At 45.5% G+C, this 13,377-nt stretch overlaps 65 non-coding genes across 65 annotated transcripts; all 65 read right to left on the bottom strand.

The window, feature by feature from the left end:
* Positions 1-82: 82 nt before the first annotated feature.
* trnav-uac (transfer RNA valine (anticodon UAC)) lies at positions 83-155 on the bottom strand. Its single transcript has one exon. It is a non-coding gene; the product is annotated as a tRNA-Val (tRNA).
* Positions 156-259: 104 nt separating this feature from the next.
* Positions 260-332, bottom strand: trnav-aac (transfer RNA valine (anticodon AAC)). Its single transcript has one exon. It is a non-coding gene; the product is annotated as a tRNA-Val (tRNA).
* A 198-nt stretch (positions 333-530) lies between these two features.
* On the bottom strand, positions 531-603 carry trnav-cac (transfer RNA valine (anticodon CAC)). Its single transcript has one exon. It is a non-coding gene; the product is annotated as a tRNA-Val (tRNA).
* A 104-nt stretch (positions 604-707) lies between these two features.
* On the bottom strand, positions 708-780 carry trnav-aac (transfer RNA valine (anticodon AAC)). The gene has a single exon. It is a non-coding gene; the product is annotated as a tRNA-Val (tRNA).
* Positions 781-884: 104 nt separating this feature from the next.
* On the bottom strand, positions 885-957 carry trnav-cac (transfer RNA valine (anticodon CAC)). Its single transcript has one exon. It is a non-coding gene; the product is annotated as a tRNA-Val (tRNA).
* Positions 958-1,074: 117 nt separating this feature from the next.
* On the bottom strand, positions 1,075-1,147 carry trnav-aac (transfer RNA valine (anticodon AAC)). The gene has a single exon. It is a non-coding gene; the product is annotated as a tRNA-Val (tRNA).
* A 104-nt stretch (positions 1,148-1,251) lies between these two features.
* Positions 1,252-1,324, bottom strand: trnav-cac (transfer RNA valine (anticodon CAC)). Its single transcript has one exon. It is a non-coding gene; the product is annotated as a tRNA-Val (tRNA).
* Positions 1,325-1,441: 117 nt separating this feature from the next.
* Positions 1,442-1,514, bottom strand: trnav-uac (transfer RNA valine (anticodon UAC)). Its single transcript has one exon. It is a non-coding gene; the product is annotated as a tRNA-Val (tRNA).
* Positions 1,515-1,618: 104 nt separating this feature from the next.
* Positions 1,619-1,691, bottom strand: trnav-aac (transfer RNA valine (anticodon AAC)). The gene has a single exon. It is a non-coding gene; the product is annotated as a tRNA-Val (tRNA).
* Positions 1,692-1,889: 198 nt separating this feature from the next.
* trnav-cac (transfer RNA valine (anticodon CAC)) lies at positions 1,890-1,962 on the bottom strand. The gene has a single exon. It is a non-coding gene; the product is annotated as a tRNA-Val (tRNA).
* A 104-nt stretch (positions 1,963-2,066) lies between these two features.
* On the bottom strand, positions 2,067-2,139 carry trnav-aac (transfer RNA valine (anticodon AAC)). The gene has a single exon. It is a non-coding gene; the product is annotated as a tRNA-Val (tRNA).
* A 104-nt stretch (positions 2,140-2,243) lies between these two features.
* On the bottom strand, positions 2,244-2,316 carry trnav-cac (transfer RNA valine (anticodon CAC)). Its single transcript has one exon. It is a non-coding gene; the product is annotated as a tRNA-Val (tRNA).
* A 117-nt stretch (positions 2,317-2,433) lies between these two features.
* trnav-aac (transfer RNA valine (anticodon AAC)) lies at positions 2,434-2,506 on the bottom strand. The gene has a single exon. It is a non-coding gene; the product is annotated as a tRNA-Val (tRNA).
* Positions 2,507-2,610: 104 nt separating this feature from the next.
* trnav-cac (transfer RNA valine (anticodon CAC)) lies at positions 2,611-2,683 on the bottom strand. Its single transcript has one exon. It is a non-coding gene; the product is annotated as a tRNA-Val (tRNA).
* Positions 2,684-2,800: 117 nt separating this feature from the next.
* On the bottom strand, positions 2,801-2,873 carry trnav-uac (transfer RNA valine (anticodon UAC)). Its single transcript has one exon. It is a non-coding gene; the product is annotated as a tRNA-Val (tRNA).
* Positions 2,874-2,977: 104 nt separating this feature from the next.
* Positions 2,978-3,050, bottom strand: trnav-aac (transfer RNA valine (anticodon AAC)). The gene has a single exon. It is a non-coding gene; the product is annotated as a tRNA-Val (tRNA).
* A 330-nt stretch (positions 3,051-3,380) lies between these two features.
* trnav-cac (transfer RNA valine (anticodon CAC)) lies at positions 3,381-3,453 on the bottom strand. Its single transcript has one exon. It is a non-coding gene; the product is annotated as a tRNA-Val (tRNA).
* A 104-nt stretch (positions 3,454-3,557) lies between these two features.
* trnav-aac (transfer RNA valine (anticodon AAC)) lies at positions 3,558-3,630 on the bottom strand. Its single transcript has one exon. It is a non-coding gene; the product is annotated as a tRNA-Val (tRNA).
* Positions 3,631-3,734: 104 nt separating this feature from the next.
* trnav-cac (transfer RNA valine (anticodon CAC)) lies at positions 3,735-3,807 on the bottom strand. Its single transcript has one exon. It is a non-coding gene; the product is annotated as a tRNA-Val (tRNA).
* A 117-nt stretch (positions 3,808-3,924) lies between these two features.
* Positions 3,925-3,997, bottom strand: trnav-uac (transfer RNA valine (anticodon UAC)). The gene has a single exon. It is a non-coding gene; the product is annotated as a tRNA-Val (tRNA).
* A 104-nt stretch (positions 3,998-4,101) lies between these two features.
* Positions 4,102-4,174, bottom strand: trnav-aac (transfer RNA valine (anticodon AAC)). The gene has a single exon. It is a non-coding gene; the product is annotated as a tRNA-Val (tRNA).
* A 330-nt stretch (positions 4,175-4,504) lies between these two features.
* Positions 4,505-4,577, bottom strand: trnav-cac (transfer RNA valine (anticodon CAC)). Its single transcript has one exon. It is a non-coding gene; the product is annotated as a tRNA-Val (tRNA).
* Positions 4,578-4,681: 104 nt separating this feature from the next.
* trnav-aac (transfer RNA valine (anticodon AAC)) lies at positions 4,682-4,754 on the bottom strand. Its single transcript has one exon. It is a non-coding gene; the product is annotated as a tRNA-Val (tRNA).
* Positions 4,755-4,858: 104 nt separating this feature from the next.
* Positions 4,859-4,931, bottom strand: trnav-cac (transfer RNA valine (anticodon CAC)). Its single transcript has one exon. It is a non-coding gene; the product is annotated as a tRNA-Val (tRNA).
* Positions 4,932-5,048: 117 nt separating this feature from the next.
* On the bottom strand, positions 5,049-5,121 carry trnav-aac (transfer RNA valine (anticodon AAC)). The gene has a single exon. It is a non-coding gene; the product is annotated as a tRNA-Val (tRNA).
* Positions 5,122-5,225: 104 nt separating this feature from the next.
* On the bottom strand, positions 5,226-5,298 carry trnav-cac (transfer RNA valine (anticodon CAC)). Its single transcript has one exon. It is a non-coding gene; the product is annotated as a tRNA-Val (tRNA).
* Positions 5,299-5,415: 117 nt separating this feature from the next.
* Positions 5,416-5,488, bottom strand: trnav-aac (transfer RNA valine (anticodon AAC)). The gene has a single exon. It is a non-coding gene; the product is annotated as a tRNA-Val (tRNA).
* Positions 5,489-5,592: 104 nt separating this feature from the next.
* Positions 5,593-5,665, bottom strand: trnav-cac (transfer RNA valine (anticodon CAC)). The gene has a single exon. It is a non-coding gene; the product is annotated as a tRNA-Val (tRNA).
* Positions 5,666-5,782: 117 nt separating this feature from the next.
* Positions 5,783-5,855, bottom strand: trnav-uac (transfer RNA valine (anticodon UAC)). Its single transcript has one exon. It is a non-coding gene; the product is annotated as a tRNA-Val (tRNA).
* A 104-nt stretch (positions 5,856-5,959) lies between these two features.
* Positions 5,960-6,032, bottom strand: trnav-aac (transfer RNA valine (anticodon AAC)). The gene has a single exon. It is a non-coding gene; the product is annotated as a tRNA-Val (tRNA).
* Positions 6,033-6,230: 198 nt separating this feature from the next.
* trnav-cac (transfer RNA valine (anticodon CAC)) lies at positions 6,231-6,303 on the bottom strand. Its single transcript has one exon. It is a non-coding gene; the product is annotated as a tRNA-Val (tRNA).
* A 104-nt stretch (positions 6,304-6,407) lies between these two features.
* Positions 6,408-6,480, bottom strand: trnav-aac (transfer RNA valine (anticodon AAC)). Its single transcript has one exon. It is a non-coding gene; the product is annotated as a tRNA-Val (tRNA).
* A 104-nt stretch (positions 6,481-6,584) lies between these two features.
* Positions 6,585-6,657, bottom strand: trnav-cac (transfer RNA valine (anticodon CAC)). Its single transcript has one exon. It is a non-coding gene; the product is annotated as a tRNA-Val (tRNA).
* A 117-nt stretch (positions 6,658-6,774) lies between these two features.
* On the bottom strand, positions 6,775-6,847 carry trnav-aac (transfer RNA valine (anticodon AAC)). Its single transcript has one exon. It is a non-coding gene; the product is annotated as a tRNA-Val (tRNA).
* A 104-nt stretch (positions 6,848-6,951) lies between these two features.
* Positions 6,952-7,024, bottom strand: trnav-cac (transfer RNA valine (anticodon CAC)). The gene has a single exon. It is a non-coding gene; the product is annotated as a tRNA-Val (tRNA).
* A 117-nt stretch (positions 7,025-7,141) lies between these two features.
* Positions 7,142-7,214, bottom strand: trnav-uac (transfer RNA valine (anticodon UAC)). Its single transcript has one exon. It is a non-coding gene; the product is annotated as a tRNA-Val (tRNA).
* A 104-nt stretch (positions 7,215-7,318) lies between these two features.
* trnav-aac (transfer RNA valine (anticodon AAC)) lies at positions 7,319-7,391 on the bottom strand. Its single transcript has one exon. It is a non-coding gene; the product is annotated as a tRNA-Val (tRNA).
* A 198-nt stretch (positions 7,392-7,589) lies between these two features.
* Positions 7,590-7,662, bottom strand: trnav-cac (transfer RNA valine (anticodon CAC)). The gene has a single exon. It is a non-coding gene; the product is annotated as a tRNA-Val (tRNA).
* A 104-nt stretch (positions 7,663-7,766) lies between these two features.
* Positions 7,767-7,839, bottom strand: trnav-aac (transfer RNA valine (anticodon AAC)). Its single transcript has one exon. It is a non-coding gene; the product is annotated as a tRNA-Val (tRNA).
* A 104-nt stretch (positions 7,840-7,943) lies between these two features.
* Positions 7,944-8,016, bottom strand: trnav-cac (transfer RNA valine (anticodon CAC)). Its single transcript has one exon. It is a non-coding gene; the product is annotated as a tRNA-Val (tRNA).
* A 117-nt stretch (positions 8,017-8,133) lies between these two features.
* Positions 8,134-8,206, bottom strand: trnav-aac (transfer RNA valine (anticodon AAC)). Its single transcript has one exon. It is a non-coding gene; the product is annotated as a tRNA-Val (tRNA).
* A 104-nt stretch (positions 8,207-8,310) lies between these two features.
* On the bottom strand, positions 8,311-8,383 carry trnav-cac (transfer RNA valine (anticodon CAC)). The gene has a single exon. It is a non-coding gene; the product is annotated as a tRNA-Val (tRNA).
* A 117-nt stretch (positions 8,384-8,500) lies between these two features.
* trnav-uac (transfer RNA valine (anticodon UAC)) lies at positions 8,501-8,573 on the bottom strand. The gene has a single exon. It is a non-coding gene; the product is annotated as a tRNA-Val (tRNA).
* A 104-nt stretch (positions 8,574-8,677) lies between these two features.
* Positions 8,678-8,750, bottom strand: trnav-aac (transfer RNA valine (anticodon AAC)). The gene has a single exon. It is a non-coding gene; the product is annotated as a tRNA-Val (tRNA).
* A 330-nt stretch (positions 8,751-9,080) lies between these two features.
* Positions 9,081-9,153, bottom strand: trnav-cac (transfer RNA valine (anticodon CAC)). The gene has a single exon. It is a non-coding gene; the product is annotated as a tRNA-Val (tRNA).
* A 104-nt stretch (positions 9,154-9,257) lies between these two features.
* trnav-aac (transfer RNA valine (anticodon AAC)) lies at positions 9,258-9,330 on the bottom strand. The gene has a single exon. It is a non-coding gene; the product is annotated as a tRNA-Val (tRNA).
* Positions 9,331-9,434: 104 nt separating this feature from the next.
* On the bottom strand, positions 9,435-9,507 carry trnav-cac (transfer RNA valine (anticodon CAC)). The gene has a single exon. It is a non-coding gene; the product is annotated as a tRNA-Val (tRNA).
* A 117-nt stretch (positions 9,508-9,624) lies between these two features.
* Positions 9,625-9,697, bottom strand: trnav-uac (transfer RNA valine (anticodon UAC)). The gene has a single exon. It is a non-coding gene; the product is annotated as a tRNA-Val (tRNA).
* Positions 9,698-9,801: 104 nt separating this feature from the next.
* On the bottom strand, positions 9,802-9,874 carry trnav-aac (transfer RNA valine (anticodon AAC)). Its single transcript has one exon. It is a non-coding gene; the product is annotated as a tRNA-Val (tRNA).
* A 330-nt stretch (positions 9,875-10,204) lies between these two features.
* On the bottom strand, positions 10,205-10,277 carry trnav-cac (transfer RNA valine (anticodon CAC)). The gene has a single exon. It is a non-coding gene; the product is annotated as a tRNA-Val (tRNA).
* Positions 10,278-10,381: 104 nt separating this feature from the next.
* On the bottom strand, positions 10,382-10,454 carry trnav-aac (transfer RNA valine (anticodon AAC)). Its single transcript has one exon. It is a non-coding gene; the product is annotated as a tRNA-Val (tRNA).
* Positions 10,455-10,558: 104 nt separating this feature from the next.
* Positions 10,559-10,631, bottom strand: trnav-cac (transfer RNA valine (anticodon CAC)). The gene has a single exon. It is a non-coding gene; the product is annotated as a tRNA-Val (tRNA).
* A 117-nt stretch (positions 10,632-10,748) lies between these two features.
* On the bottom strand, positions 10,749-10,821 carry trnav-aac (transfer RNA valine (anticodon AAC)). The gene has a single exon. It is a non-coding gene; the product is annotated as a tRNA-Val (tRNA).
* Positions 10,822-10,925: 104 nt separating this feature from the next.
* trnav-cac (transfer RNA valine (anticodon CAC)) lies at positions 10,926-10,998 on the bottom strand. The gene has a single exon. It is a non-coding gene; the product is annotated as a tRNA-Val (tRNA).
* A 117-nt stretch (positions 10,999-11,115) lies between these two features.
* trnav-aac (transfer RNA valine (anticodon AAC)) lies at positions 11,116-11,188 on the bottom strand. The gene has a single exon. It is a non-coding gene; the product is annotated as a tRNA-Val (tRNA).
* Positions 11,189-11,292: 104 nt separating this feature from the next.
* Positions 11,293-11,365, bottom strand: trnav-cac (transfer RNA valine (anticodon CAC)). Its single transcript has one exon. It is a non-coding gene; the product is annotated as a tRNA-Val (tRNA).
* A 117-nt stretch (positions 11,366-11,482) lies between these two features.
* trnav-uac (transfer RNA valine (anticodon UAC)) lies at positions 11,483-11,555 on the bottom strand. Its single transcript has one exon. It is a non-coding gene; the product is annotated as a tRNA-Val (tRNA).
* Positions 11,556-11,659: 104 nt separating this feature from the next.
* On the bottom strand, positions 11,660-11,732 carry trnav-aac (transfer RNA valine (anticodon AAC)). Its single transcript has one exon. It is a non-coding gene; the product is annotated as a tRNA-Val (tRNA).
* A 198-nt stretch (positions 11,733-11,930) lies between these two features.
* trnav-cac (transfer RNA valine (anticodon CAC)) lies at positions 11,931-12,003 on the bottom strand. The gene has a single exon. It is a non-coding gene; the product is annotated as a tRNA-Val (tRNA).
* A 104-nt stretch (positions 12,004-12,107) lies between these two features.
* trnav-aac (transfer RNA valine (anticodon AAC)) lies at positions 12,108-12,180 on the bottom strand. Its single transcript has one exon. It is a non-coding gene; the product is annotated as a tRNA-Val (tRNA).
* A 104-nt stretch (positions 12,181-12,284) lies between these two features.
* Positions 12,285-12,357, bottom strand: trnav-cac (transfer RNA valine (anticodon CAC)). Its single transcript has one exon. It is a non-coding gene; the product is annotated as a tRNA-Val (tRNA).
* A 117-nt stretch (positions 12,358-12,474) lies between these two features.
* On the bottom strand, positions 12,475-12,547 carry trnav-aac (transfer RNA valine (anticodon AAC)). Its single transcript has one exon. It is a non-coding gene; the product is annotated as a tRNA-Val (tRNA).
* Positions 12,548-12,651: 104 nt separating this feature from the next.
* On the bottom strand, positions 12,652-12,724 carry trnav-cac (transfer RNA valine (anticodon CAC)). Its single transcript has one exon. It is a non-coding gene; the product is annotated as a tRNA-Val (tRNA).
* Positions 12,725-12,841: 117 nt separating this feature from the next.
* On the bottom strand, positions 12,842-12,914 carry trnav-uac (transfer RNA valine (anticodon UAC)). Its single transcript has one exon. It is a non-coding gene; the product is annotated as a tRNA-Val (tRNA).
* A 104-nt stretch (positions 12,915-13,018) lies between these two features.
* Positions 13,019-13,091, bottom strand: trnav-aac (transfer RNA valine (anticodon AAC)). The gene has a single exon. It is a non-coding gene; the product is annotated as a tRNA-Val (tRNA).
* Between the last annotated feature and the right edge of the window lie 286 nt (positions 13,092-13,377).

A 13,377-nucleotide genomic window follows, 5' to 3' on the forward strand; every position in this document is an offset into this window, starting at 1 on the left:
TCAGTTCAATGAAAGATTACTTCAATTGAAGCACCAAGATGTACTTGTTCCAAGGAAACAAGCATGCATGCAAGAAAGAGATTGTTTCCACCCAGTTTCGAACTGGGGACCTTTCGCGTGTAAAGCGAACGTGATAACCACTACACTATGGAAACATCCTGCAGCAAGTGGTCACCTAGATTACTTTTGGCAAGACAACCCCTAGCAGAAGACATGTGGAATTGTTCAGCTCAATCCAAAGTCCTGTCAAATAAGAATTTGTTTCCACCCAGTTTCGAACTGGGGACCTTTCGCGTGTTAGGCGAACGTGATAACCACTACACTATGGAAACATCCTGAAGGAGGTGGTCACCTAGATTATTTTTGCCAAGGTAAACCCTAGCAGAAGACAAGTGGAATTCTTCAGCTATGGAACACAACGGAAACACCCTGCAGGAAGCGGTCACCTAGATTACTTTTGGCAAGACAAACCCTAGCTGAAGGCGCGCGGAATTGTTCAGCTCAATCCATCACTCTGCCAAATAAGAATTTGTTTCCACCCAGTTTCGAACTGGGGACCTTTCGCGTGTGAGGCGAACGTGATAACCACTACACTATGGAAACACCCTGCAGGAAGTGGTCACATAGATTACTTTTGGCAAGACAAACCCTAGCTGAAGGCGCTATAAATTGTTCAGCTCAATCCAACATCCTGCCAAATAAGAACTTGTTTCCACCCAGTTTCGAACTGGGGACCTTTCGCGTGTTAGGCGAACGTGATAACCACTACACTATGGAAACACCCTGCAGGAAGTGGTCACCTAGATTAGTTTTGGCAAGACAAACCCTAGCTGAAGGCACGCGGAACTGTTCAGATCAATCCATCATCCTGCCAAATAAGAATTTGTTTCCACCCAGTTTCGAACTGGGGACCTTTCGCGTGTGAGGCGAACGTGATAACCACTACACTATGGAAACTTGTGCTGAATTCTCTGGTAGACATAGCAACTGAGTCAGTTCAATGAAAGATTACTTCAATTGAAGCACCAAGATGTACTTGTTCAAAGGAAACAAGCATGCATGCAAGAAAGAGATTGTTTCCACCCAGTTTCGAACTGGGGACCTTTCGCGTGTTAGGCGAACGTGATAACCACTACACTATGGAAACACCCTTCAGGAAGTGGTCACCTAGATTAGTTTTGGCAAGACAAACCCTAGCTGAAGGCACGCGGAACTGTTCAGCTCAATCCATCATCCTGCCAAATAAGAATTTGTTTCCACCCAGTTTCGAACTGGGGACCTTTCGCGTGTGAGGCGAACGTGATAACCACTACAATATGGAAACTTGTGCTGAATTCTCTGGTAGACATAGCAACTGAGTCAGTTCAATGAAAGATTACTTCAATTGAAGCACCAAGATGTACTTGTTCCAAGGAAACAAGCATGCATGCAAGAAAGAGATTGTTTCCACCCAGTTTCGAACTGGGGACCTTTCGCGTGTAAAGCGAACGTGATAACCACTACACTATGGAAACATCCTGCAGCAAGTGGTCACCTAGATTACTTTTGGCAAGACAACCCCTAGCAGAAGACATGTGGAATTGTTCAGCTCAATCCAAAGTCCTGTCAAATAAGAATTTGTTTCCACCCAGTTTCGAACTGGGGACCTTTCGCGTGTTAGGCGAACGTGATAACCACTACACTATGGAAACATCCTGAAGGAGGTGGTCACCTAGATTATTTTTGCCAAGGTAAACCCTAGCAGAAGACAAGTGGAATTCTTCAGCTATGGAACACAACGGAAACACCCTGCAGGAAGCGGTCACCTAGATTACTTTTGGCAAGACAAACCCTAGCTGAAGGCGCGCGGAATTGTTCAGCTCAATCCATCACTCTGCCAAATAAGAATTTGTTTCCACCCAGTTTCGAACTGGGGACCTTTCGCGTGTGAGGCGAACGTGATAACCACTACACTATGGAAACACCCTGCAGGAAGTGGTCACATAGATTACTTTTGGCAAGACAAACCCTAGCTGAAGGCGCTATAAATTGTTCAGCTCAATCCAACATCCTGCCAAATAAGAACTTGTTTCCACCCAGTTTCGAACTGGGGACCTTTCGCGTGTTAGGCGAACGTGATAACCACTACACTATGGAAACACCCTGCAGGAAGTGGTCACCTAGATTAGTTTTGGCAAGACAAACCCTAGCTGAAGGCACGCGGAACTGTTCAGATCAATCCATCATCCTGCCAAATAAGAATTTGTTTCCACCCAGTTTCGAACTGGGGACCTTTCGCGTGTGAGGCGAACGTGATAACCACTACACTATGGAAACTTGTGCTGAATTCTCTGGTAGACATAGCAACTGAGTCAGTTCAATGAAAGATTACTTCAATTGAAGCACCAAGATGTACTTGTTCAAAGGAAACAAGCATGCATGCAAGAAAGAGATTGTTTCCACCCAGTTTCGAACTGGGGACCTTTCGCGTGTTAGGCGAACGTGATAACCACTACACTATGGAAACACCCTTCAGGAAGTGGTCACCTAGATTAGTTTTGGCAAGACAAACCCTAGCTGAAGGCACGCAGAACTGTTCAGATCAATCCATCATCCTGCCAAATAAGAATTTGTTTCCACCCAGTTTCGAACTGGGGACCTTTCGCGTGTGAGGCGAACGTGATAACCACTACACTATGGAAACTTGTGCTGAATTCTCTGGTAGACATAGCAACTGAGTCAGTTCAATGAAAGATTACTTCAATTGAAGCACCAAGATGTACTTGTTCCAAGGAAACAAGCATGCATGCAAGAAAGAGATTGTTTCCACCCAGTTTCTAACTGGGGACCTTTCGCGTGTAAAGCGAACGTGATAACCACTACACTATGGAAACATCCTGCTGCAAGTGGTCACCTAGATTACTTTTGGCAAGACAACCCCTAGCAGAAGACATGTGGAATTGTTCAGCTCAATCCAAAGTCCTGCCAAATAAGAATTTGTTTCCACCCAGTTTCGAACTGGGGACCTTTGGCGTGTTAGGCGAACGTGATAACCACTACACTATGGAAACACCCTGAAGGAGGTGGTCACCTAGATTATTTTTGCCAAGGTAAACCCTAGCAGAAGACAAGTGGAATTCTTCAGCTATGGAACACAACTTTCGCGTGTTAGGCGAACGTGATAACCACTACACTATGGAAACACCCTGAAGGAGGTGGTCACCTAGATTATTTTTGCCAAGGTAAACCCTAGCAGAAGACAAGTGGAATTCTTCAGCTATGGAACACAACGGAAACACCCTGCAGGAAGCGGTCACCTAGATTACTTTTGGCAAGACAAACCCTAGCTGAAGGCGCGCGGAATTGTTCAGCTCAATCCATCACTCTGCCAAATAAGAATTTGTTTCCACCCAGTTTCGAACTGGGGACCTTTCGCGTGTGAGGCGAACGTGATAACCACTACACTATGGAAACACCCTGCAGGAAGTGGTCACATAGATTACTTTTGGCAAGACAAACCCTAGCTGAAGGCGCTATAAATTGTTCAGCTCAATCCAACATCCTGCCAAATAAGAACTTGTTTCCACCCAGTTTCGAACTGGGGACCTTTCGCGTGTTAGGCGAACGTGATAACCACTACACTATGGAAACACCCTGCAGGAAGTGGTCACCTAGATTAGTTTTGGCAAGACAAACCCTAGCTGAAGGCACGCGGAACTGTTCAGATCAATCCATCATCCTGCCAAATAAGAATTTGTTTCCACCCAGTTTCGAACTGGGGACCTTTCGCGTGTGAGGCGAACGTGATAACCACTACACTATGGAAACTTGTGCTGAATTCTCTGGTAGACATAGCAACTGAGTCAGTTCAATGAAAGATTACTTCAATTGAAGCACCAAGATGTACTTGTTCCAAGGAAACAAGCATGCATGCAAGAAAGAGATTGTTTCCACCCAGTTTCGAACTGGGGACCTTTCGCGTGTAAAGCGAACGTGATAACCACTACACTATGGAAACATCCTGCAGCAAGTGGTCACCTAGATTACTTTTGGCAAGACAACCCCTAGCAGAAGACATGTGCAATTTTTCAGCTCAATCCAAAGTCCTGCCAAATAAGAATTTGTTTCCACCCAGTTTCGAACTGGGGACCTTTCGCGTGTTAGGCGAACGTGATAACCACTACACTATGGAAACACCCTGAAGGAGGTGGTCACCTAGATTATTTTTGCCAAGGTAAACCCTAGCAGAAGACAAGTGGAATTCTTCAGCTATGGAACACAACTTTCGCGTGTTAGGCGAACGTGATAACCACTACACTATGGAAACACCCTGAAGGAGGTGGTCACCTAGATTATTTTTGCCAAGGTAAACCCTAGCAGAAGACAAGTGGAATTCTTCAGCTATGGAACACAACGGAAACACCCTGCAGGAAGCGGTCACCTAGATTACTTTTGGCAAGACAAACCCTAGCTGAAGGCGCGCGGAATTGTTCAGCTCAATCCATCACTCTGCCAAATAAGAATTTGTTTCCACCCAGTTTCGAACTGGGGACCTTTCGCGAGTGAGGCGAACGTGATAACCACTACACTATGGAAACACCCTGCAGGAAGTGGTCACATAGATTACTTTTGGCAAGACAAACCCCAGCTGAAGGCGCTATAAATTGTTCAGCTCAATCCAACATCCTGCCAAATAAGAACTTGTTTCCACCCAGTTTCGAACTGGGGACCTTTCGCGTGTTAGGCGAACGTGATAACCACTACACTATGGAAACACCCTGCAGGAAGTGGTCACCTAGATTAGTTTTGGCAAGACAAACCCTAGCTGAAGGCACGCGGAACTGTTCAGATCAATCCATCATCCTGCCAAATAAGAATTTGTTTCCACCCAGTTTCGAACTGGGGACCTTTCGCGTGTGAGGCGAACGTGATAACCACTACACTATGGAAACTTGTGCTGAATTCTCTGGTAGACATAGCAACTGAGTCAGTTCAATGAAAGATTACTTCAATTGAAGCACCAAGATGTACTTGTTCAAAGGAAACAAGCATGCATGCAAGAAAGAGATTGTTTCCACCCAGTTTCGAACTGGGGACCTTTCGCGTGTTAGGCGAACGTGATAACCACTACACTATGGAAACACCCTTCAGGAAGTGGTCACCTAGATTAGTTTTGGCAAGACAAACCCTAGCTGAAGGCACGCGGAACTGTTCAGCTCAATCCATCATCCTGCCAAATAAGAATTTGTTTCCACCCAGTTTCGAACTGGGGACCTTTCGCGTGTGAGGCGAACGTGATAACCACTACACTATGGAAACTTGTGCTGAATTCTCTGGTAGACATAGCAACTGAGTCAGTTCAATGAAAGATTACTTCAATTGAAGCACCAAGATGTACTTGTTCAAAGGAAACAAGCATGCATGCAAGAAAGAGATTGTTTCCACCCAGTTTCGAACTGGGGACCTTTCGCGTGTTAGGCGAACGTGATAACCACTACACTATGGAAACACCCTTCAGGAAGTGGTCACCTAGATTAGTTTTGGCAAGACAAACCCTAGCTGAAGGCACGCGGAACTGTTCAGCTCAATCCATCATCCTGCCAAATAAGAATTTGTTTCCACCCAGTTTCGAACTGGGGACCTTTCGCGTGTGAGGCGAACGTGATAACCACTACACTATGGAAACTTGTGCTGAATTCTCTGGTAGACATAGCAACTGAGTCAGTTCAATGAAAGATTACTTCAATTGAAGCACCAAGATGTACTTGTTCCAAGGAAACAAGCATGCATGCAAGAAAGAGATTGTTTCCACCCAGTTTCGAACTGGGGACCTTTCGCGTGTAAAGCGAACGTGATAACCACTACACTATGGAAACATCCTGCAGCAAGTGGTCACCTAGATTACTTTTGGCAAGACAACCCCTAGCAGAAGACATGTGGAATTGTTCAGCTCAATCCAAAGTCCTGTCAAATAAGAATTTGTTTCCACCCAGTTTCGAACTGGGGACCTTTCGCGTGTTAGGCGAACGTGATAACCACTACACTATGGAAACATCCTGAAGGAGGTGGTCACCTAGATTATTTTTGCCAAGGTAAACCCTAGCAGAAGACAAGTGGAATTCTTCAGCTATGGAACACAACGGAAACACCCTGCAGGAAGCGGTCACCTAGATTACTTTTGGCAAGACAAACCCTAGCTGAAGGCGCGCGGAATTGTTCAGCTCAATCCATCACTCTGCCAAATAAGAATTTGTTTCCACCCAGTTTCGAACTGGGGACCTTTCGCGTGTGAGGCGAACGTGATAACCACTACACTATGGAAACACCCTGCAGGAAGTGGTCACATAGATTACTTTTGGCAAGACAAACCCTAGCTGAAGGCGCTATAAATTGTTCAGCTCAATCCAACATCCTGCCAAATAAGAACTTGTTTCCACCCAGTTTCGAACTGGGGACCTTTCGCGTGTTAGGCGAACGTGATAACCACTACACTATGGAAACACCCTGCAGGAAGTGGTCACCTAGATTAGTTTTGGCAAGACAAACCCTAGCTGAAGGCACGCGGAACTGTTCAGATCAATCCATCATCCTGCCAAATAAGAATTTGTTTCCACCCAGTTTCGAACTGGGGACCTTTCGCGTGTGAGGCGAACGTGATAACCACTACACTATGGAAACTTGTGCTGAATTCTCTGGTAGACATAGCAACTGAGTCAGTTCAATGAAAGATTACTTCAATTGAAGCACCAAGATGTACTTGTTCAAAGGAAACAAGCATGCATGCAAGAAAGAGATTGTTTCCACCCAGTTTCGAACTGGGGACCTTTCGCGTGTTAGGCGAACGTGATAACCACTACACTATGGAAACACCCTTCAGGAAGTGGTCACCTAGATTAGTTTTGGCAAGACAAACCCTAGCTGAAGGCACGCGGAACTGTTCAGCTCAATCCATCATCCTGCCAAATAAGAATTTGTTTCCACCCAGTTTCGAACTGGGGACCTTTCGCGTGTGAGGCGAACGTGATAACCACTACAATATGGAAACTTGTGCTGAATTCTCTGGTAGACATAGCAACTGAGTCAGTTCAATGAAAGATTACTTCAATTGAAGCACCAAGATGTACTTGTTCCAAGGAAACAAGCATGCATGCAAGAAAGAGATTGTTTCCACCCAGTTTCGAACTGGGGACCTTTCGCGTGTAAAGCGAACGTGATAACCACTACACTATGGAAACATCCTGCAGCAAGTGGTCACCTAGATTACTTTTGGCAAGACAACCCCTAGCAGAAGACATGTGGAATTGTTCAGCTCAATCCAAAGTCCTGTCAAATAAGAATTTGTTTCCACCCAGTTTCGAACTGGGGACCTTTCGCGTGTTAGGCGAACGTGATAACCACTACACTATGGAAACATCCTGAAGGAGGTGGTCACCTAGATTATTTTTGCCAAGGTAAACCCTAGCAGAAGACAAGTGGAATTCTTCAGCTATGGAACACAACGGAAACACCCTGCAGGAAGCGGTCACCTAGATTACTTTTGGCAAGACAAACCCTAGCTGAAGGCGCGCGGAATTGTTCAGCTCAATCCATCACTCTGCCAAATAAGAATTTGTTTCCACCCAGTTTCGAACTGGGGACCTTTCGCGTGTGAGGCGAACGTGATAACCACTACACTATGGAAACACCCTGCAGGAAGTGGTCACATAGATTACTTTTGGCAAGACAAACCCTAGCTGAAGGCGCTATAAATTGTTCAGCTCAATCCAACATCCTGCCAAATAAGAACTTGTTTCCACCCAGTTTCGAACTGGGGACCTTTCGCGTGTTAGGCGAACGTGATAACCACTACACTATGGAAACACCCTGCAGGAAGTGGTCACCTAGATTAGTTTTGGCAAGACAAACCCTAGCTGAAGGCACGCGGAACTGTTCAGATCAATCCATCATCCTGCCAAATAAGAATTTGTTTCCACCCAGTTTCGAACTGGGGACCTTTCGCGTGTGAGGCGAACGTGATAACCACTACACTATGGAAACTTGTGCTGAATTCTCTGGTAGACATAGCAACTGAGTCAGTTCAATGAAAGATTACTTCAATTGAAGCACCAAGATGTACTTGTTCAAAGGAAACAAGCATGCATGCAAGAAAGAGATTGTTTCCACCCAGTTTCGAACTGGGGACCTTTCGCGTGTTAGGCGAACGTGATAACCACTACACTATGGAAACACCCTTCAGGAAGTGGTCACCTAGATTAGTTTTGGCAAGACAAACCCTAGCTGAAGGCACGCAGAACTGTTCAGATCAATCCATCATCCTGCCAAATAAGAATTTGTTTCCACCCAGTTTCGAACTGGGGACCTTTCGCGTGTGAGGCGAACGTGATAACCACTACACTATGGAAACTTGTGCTGAATTCTCTGGTAGACATAGCAACTGAGTCAGTTCAATGAAAGATTACTTCAATTGAAGCACCAAGATGTACTTGTTCCAAGGAAACAAGCATGCATGCAAGAAAGAGATTGTTTCCACCCAGTTTCTAACTGGGGACCTTTCGCGTGTAAAGCGAACGTGATAACCACTACACTATGGAAACATCCTGCTGCAAGTGGTCACCTAGATTACTTTTGGCAAGACAACCCCTAGCAGAAGACATGTGGAATTGTTCAGCTCAATCCAAAGTCCTGCCAAATAAGAATTTGTTTCCACCCAGTTTCGAACTGGGGACCTTTGGCGTGTTAGGCGAACGTGATAACCACTACACTATGGAAACACCCTGAAGGAGGTGGTCACCTAGATTATTTTTGCCAAGGTAAACCCTAGCAGAAGACAAGTGGAATTCTTCAGCTATGGAACACAACTTTCGCGTGTTAGGCGAACGTGATAACCACTACACTATGGAAACACCCTGAAGGAGGTGGTCACCTAGATTATTTTTGCCAAGGTAAACCCTAGCAGAAGACAAGTGGAATTCTTCAGCTATGGAACACAACGGAAACACCCTGCAGGAAGCGGTCACCTAGATTACTTTTGGCAAGACAAACCCTAGCTGAAGGCGCGCGGAATTGTTCAGCTCAATCCATCACTCTGCCAAATAAGAATTTGTTTCCACCCAGTTTCGAACTGGGGACCTTTCGCGTGTGAGGCGAACGTGATAACCACTACACTATGGAAACACCCTGCAGGAAGTGGTCACATAGATTACTTTTGGCAAGACAAACCCTAGCTGAAGGCGCTATAAATTGTTCAGCTCAATCCAACATCCTGCCAAATAAGAACTTGTTTCCACCCAGTTTCGAACTGGGGACCTTTCGCGTGTTAGGCGAACGTGATAACCACTACACTATGGAAACACCCTGCAGGAAGTGGTCACCTAGATTAGTTTTGGCAAGACAAACCCTAGCTGAAGGCACGCGGAACTGTTCAGATCAATCCATCATCCTGCCAAATAAGAATTTGTTTCCACCCAGTTTCGAACTGGGGACCTTTCGCGTGTGAGGCGAACGTGATAACCACTACACTATGGAAACTTGTGCTGAATTCTCTGGTAGACATAGCAACTGAGTCAGTTCAATGAAAGATTACTTCAATTGAAGCACCAAGATGTACTTGTTCCAAGGAAACAAGCATGCATGCAAGAAAGAGATTGTTTCCACCCAGTTTCGAACTGGGGACCTTTCGCGTGTAAAGCGAACGTGATAACCACTACACTATGGAAACATCCTGCAGCAAGTGGTCACCTAGATTACTTTTGGCAAGACAACCCCTAGCAGAAGACATGTGCAATTTTTCAGCTCAATCCAAAGTCCTGCCAAATAAGAATTTGTTTCCACCCAGTTTCGAACTGGGGACCTTTCGCGTGTTAGGCGAACGTGATAACCACTACACTATGGAAACACCCTGAAGGAGGTGGTCACCTAGATTATTTTTGCCAAGGTAAACCCTAGCAGAAGACAAGTGGAATTCTTCAGCTATGGAACACAACTTTCGCGTGTTAGGCGAACGTGATAACCACTACACTATGGAAACACCCTGAAGGAGGTGGTCACCTAGATTATTTTTGCCAAGGTAAACCCTAGCAGAAGACAAGTGGAATTCTTCAGCTATGGAACACAACGGAAACACCCTGCAGGAAGCGGTCACCTAGATTACTTTTGGCAAGACAAACCCTAGCTGAAGGCGCGCGGAATTGTTCAGCTCAATCCATCACTCTGCCAAATAAGAATTTGTTTCCACCCAGTTTCGAACTGGGGACCTTTCGCGAGTGAGGCGAACGTGATAACCACTACACTATGGAAACACCCTGCAGGAAGTGGTCACATAGATTACTTTTGGCAAGACAAACCCCAGCTGAAGGCGCTATAAATTGTTCAGCTCAATCCAACATCCTGCCAAATAAGAACTTGTTTCCACCCAGTTTCGAACTGGGGACCTTTCGCGTGTTAGGCGAACGTGATAACCACTACACTATGGAAACACCCTGCAGGAAGTGGTCACCTAGATTAGTTTTGGCAAGACAAACCCTAGCTGAAGGCACGCGGAACTGTTCAGATCAATCCATCATCCTGCCAAATAAGAATTTGTTTCCACCCAGTTTCGAACTGGGGACCTTTCGCGTGTGAGGCGAACGTGATAACCACTACACTATGGAAACTTGTGCTGAATTCTCTGGTAGACATAGCAACTGAGTCAGTTCAATGAAAGATTACTTCAATTGAAGCACCAAGATGTACTTGTTCAAAGGAAACAAGCATGCATGCAAGAAAGAGATTGTTTCCACCCAGTTTCGAACTGGGGACCTTTCGCGTGTTAGGCGAACGTGATAACCACTACACTATGGAAACACCCTTCAGGAAGTGGTCACCTAGATTAGTTTTGGCAAGACAAACCCTAGCTGAAGGCACGCGGAACTGTTCAGCTCAATCCATCATCCTGCCAAATAAGAATTTGTTTCCACCCAGTTTCGAACTGGGGACCTTTCGCGTGTGAGGCGAACGTGATAACCACTACACTATGGAAACTTGTGCTGAATTCTCTGGTAGACATAGCAACTGAGTCAGTTCAATGAAAGATTACTTCAATTGAAGCACCAAGATGTACTTGTTCAAAGGAAACAAGCATGCATGCAAGAAAGAGATTGTTTCCACCCAGTTTCGAACTGGGGACCTTTCGCGTGTTAGGCGAACGTGATAACCACTACACTATGGAAACACCCTTCAGGAAGTGGTCACCTAGATTAGTTTTGGCAAGACAAACCCTAGCTGAAGGCACGCGGAACTGTTCAGCTCAATCCATCATCCTGCCAAATAAGAATTTGTTTCCACCCAGTTTCGAACTGGGGACCTTTCGCGTGTGAGGCGAACGTGATAACCACTACACTATGGAAACTTGTGCTGAATTCTCTGGTAGACATAGCAACTGAGTCAGTTCAATGAAAGATTACTTCAATTGAAGCACCAAGATGTACTTGTTCCAAGGAAACAAGCATGCATGCAAGAAAGAGATTGTTTCCACCCAGTTTCGAACTGGGGACCTTTCGCGTGTAAAGCGAACGTGATAACCACTACACTATGGAAACATCCTGCAGCAAGTGGTCACCTAGATTACTTTTGGCAAGACAACCCCTAGCAGAAGACATGTGGAATTGTTCAGCTCAATCCAAAGTCCTGTCAAATAAGAATTTGTTTCCACCCAGTTTCGAACTGGGGACCTTTCGCGTGTTAGGCGAACGTGATAACCACTACACTATGGAAACATCCTGAAGGAGGTGGTCACCTAGATTATTTTTGCCAAGGTAAACCCTAGCAGAAGACAAGTGGAATTCTTCAGCTATGGAACACAACGGAAACACCCTGCAGGAAGCGGTCACCTAGATTACTTTTGGCAAGACAAACCCTAGCTGAAGGCGCGCGGAATTGTTCAGCTCAATCCATCACTCTGCCAAATAAGAATTTGTTTCCACCCAGTTTCGAACTGGGGACCTTTCGCGTGTGAGGCGAACGTGATAACCACTACACTATGGAAACACCCTGCAGGAAGTGGTCACATAGATTACTTTTGGCAAGACAAACCCTAGCTGAAGGCGCTATAAATTGTTCAGCTCAATCCAACATCCTGCCAAATAAGAACTTGTTTCCACCCAGTTTCGAACTGGGGACCTTTCGCGTGTTAGGCGAACGTGATAACCACTACACTATGGAAACACCCTGCAGGAAGTGGTCACCTAGATTAGTTTTGGCAAGACAAACCCTAGCTGAAGGCACGCGGAACTGTTCAGATCAATCCATCATCCTGCCAAATAAGAATTTGTTTCCACCCAGTTTCGAACTGGGGACCTTTCGCGTGTGAGGCGAACGTGATAACCACTACACTATGGAAACTTGTGCTGAATTCTCTGGTAGACATAGCAACTGAGTCAGTTCAATGAAAGATTACTTCAATTGAAGCACCAAGATGTACTTGTTCAAAGGAAACAAGCATGCATGCAAGAAAGAGATTGTTTCCACCCAGTTTCGAACTGGGGACCTTTCGCGTGTTAGGCGAACGTGATAACCACTACACTATGGAAACACCCTTCAGGAAGTGGTCACCTAGATTAGTTTTGGCAAGACAAACCCTAGCTGAAGGCACGCAGAACTGTTCAGATCAATCCATCATCCTGCCAAATAAGAATTTGTTTCCACCCAGTTTCGAACTGGGGACCTTTCGCGTGTGAGGCGAACGTGATAACCACTACACTATGGAAACTTGTGCTGAATTCTCTGGTAGACATAGCAACTGAGTCAGTTCAATGAAAGATTACTTCAATTGAAGCACCAAGATGTACTTGTTCCAAGGAAACAAGCATGCATGCAAGAAAGAGATTGTTTCCACCCAGTTTCTAACTGGGGACCTTTCGCGTGTAAAGCGAACGTGATAACCACTACACTATGGAAACATCCTGCTGCAAGTGGTCACCTAGATTACTTTTGGCAAGACAACCCCTAGCAGAAGACATGTGGAATTGTTCAGCTCAATCCAAAGTCCTGCCAAATAAGAATTTGTTTCCACCCAGTTTCGAACTGGGGACCTTTGGCGTGTTAGGCGAACGTGATAACCACTACACTATGGAAACACCCTGAAGGAGGTGGTCACCTAGATTATTTTTGCCAAGGTAAACCCTAGCAGAAGACAAGTGGAATTCTTCAGCTATGGAACACAACTTTCGCGTGTTAGGCGAACGTGATAACCACTACACTATGGAAACACCCTGAAGGAGGTGGTCACCTAGATTATTTTTGCCAAGGTAAACCCTAGCAGAAGACAAGTGGAATTCTTCAGCTATGGAACACAACGGAAACACCCTGCAGGAAGCGGTCACCTAGATTACTTTTGGCAAGACAAACCCTAGCTGAAGGCGC

This window comes from Sardina pilchardus, chromosome 11 (genome assembly GCF_963854185.1).
Source record: "Sardina pilchardus chromosome 11, fSarPil1.1, whole genome shotgun sequence".
NCBI classification, from domain to species: domain Eukaryota; kingdom Metazoa; phylum Chordata; class Actinopteri; order Clupeiformes; family Clupeidae; genus Sardina; species Sardina pilchardus.